The sequence below is a fragment of the Erigeron canadensis genome, chromosome 5 (genome assembly GCF_010389155.1).
Source record: "Erigeron canadensis isolate Cc75 chromosome 5, C_canadensis_v1, whole genome shotgun sequence".
Classification (NCBI taxonomy): Eukaryota; Viridiplantae; Streptophyta; class Magnoliopsida; order Asterales; family Asteraceae; genus Erigeron; species Erigeron canadensis.
Genome location: NC_057765.1, coordinates 4214006 through 4215784, shown reverse-complemented (window position 1 = coordinate 4215784; position 1779 = coordinate 4214006). Strand labels below are relative to the sequence as shown.

The window sequence follows — 1779 nt, the reverse complement described above, 5'->3', positions numbered from 1 at the left end:
TGAGTGTGGAAGAGATGAATGAAGAGAGAGAAAAGTTGATTTGACAATGTGGAAGATGTGTAAAAGAGGGATTGACGAGTCTAGCTTAGGGAGAGACCCTTACGTCAATGATGATTGACGAATTTAACATATTATTTTGAAAACAATAAATACAACTCAAATGAATATAATAGTGAAGGTATGTATAAAGTTAAAACCATGAGGGGGTGAAATCTATTTACAAAACCGTAAGGTTGAAAATACTAAAACTAAAAGTTGAAAAAACCTCGATTATAAATAAAACAAAGGATGTAAAAATTTAGGGATCTTTCTGTTTTACCACAATTGACTCAGTAAAAAGAATGAGGCTAAGAGAGGAACCAAAAAAAAGGGTTTCTGAGGGTGGTTGCCGCCTCTCTCCATGCCGATGATTTCCATCAAAAAAAAATTTTCAACAACCCTCATATTACATACATATATCGTATGTATATATGTATGTATTTATATATATATATATAGAGAGAGAGAGAGACAGACAGAGACAGAGAGTGTGATCATGCAAATGCATATATACAGAGATGAAATGAATACGGAGGATGTATGTTGTTATTATCAAAAAAGACGATGAAAGAAAGAAAAATAGAGAGGCTGTGATGATGATTTTATCAATCTGAGTCAATTAATCGGTTCATGGTTTGAGATTATTCGTATCTTGGCAGGGCATAATATTATAATTATAGTAATATATAGATTCAGAGGATGGCAGATTACTTATTTGCAACCTCTGTTTGTATTATTTTTATTATTATAATTGCAGCCATGGCGTTTTGATCGGAACTTTTCCGATTGTAAAACAGATCTGAGCCCTCATTTCTTTCAAAAAAAAATTTTCTCTTAATTATGTACATTATTTGTTTAAAAGGAACGGCATGTTATACGGTACTTTTTAATTAAATGCTTTTTTGTGTGTTTTTTTCCTTTTAACATTTTATTTTATGCAATTGTGTTCTGTCAATACCCCATACCCCGCTCAGGCGCTCAGGGATTGGGTCCTGTTGTTGTTGTTCTGTCAATATGTAATTTGGTGTTTGGCTAAAGTGAACCCAAAAAACAGTAGACTAGAGTGATTGATAAGGTTTTAAGTAGTTTGTAGTACTGTTTTCAAATACTAACACAATGTTTTCATTAGAGGATTCTTGTCTCTACTTAAGTTGTATGCCTTATAATAACATAACGGTTTGGTGATTATGCTAGCTTCTCTTTTGCAGTGACTGGTTTCTTAAAAGGCAAGCGGACCAGGTTTTCCTGGTTAGGTTATTTGGGAGATGCGAGTGTTCATGACTTAGATGTATGTGGTATAACTGGGTCCTGATTATCCCATTATCGTTTTCGAACCCTTCCATTGGCCATCCGAAGATATAACCAGTGAGATTTAAGATCTCTTGTAAAGATTTAAGTTGAACTTTGATTTCTATTACTATTATGTATTTCTTTTTTGATCCTTAATGAGCAATGACCACCCCTTTGATGGTTGGATATTTGTGTTGGTCTCTTTTCACTGGTACTATGGAGCTGAACATATTACTATTACCGTTATCTGACCACATTTGTAAAGCCAAAATCAATATGGATACTGGCTACCTTTGGATTACAAATGTGTTGTTTACTGAAGTTTATGGCTGAATCCCATACAAAATAGGAAAAACTATCAAAAGATGATTTATTTGGGCCACATGATATTGGTTGTTCCGATTGAGTCTTGTTTTTGGCTCAGGGATATGGCTGTTGATTTTTGTTGCA

General features: G+C 33.8%; 1 long non-coding RNA gene across 1 annotated transcript; it reads left to right on the top strand.

Moving 5' to 3' along the window:
* The first annotated feature begins 324 nt into the window (after positions 1-324).
* Positions 325-1519, top strand: LOC122602010. The gene is made up of 2 exons (XR_006324140.1): positions 325-918; positions 1248-1519. It is a non-coding gene; the product is annotated as an uncharacterized LOC122602010 (long non-coding RNA).
* The last annotated feature ends 260 nt before the right edge of the window (positions 1520-1779 follow it).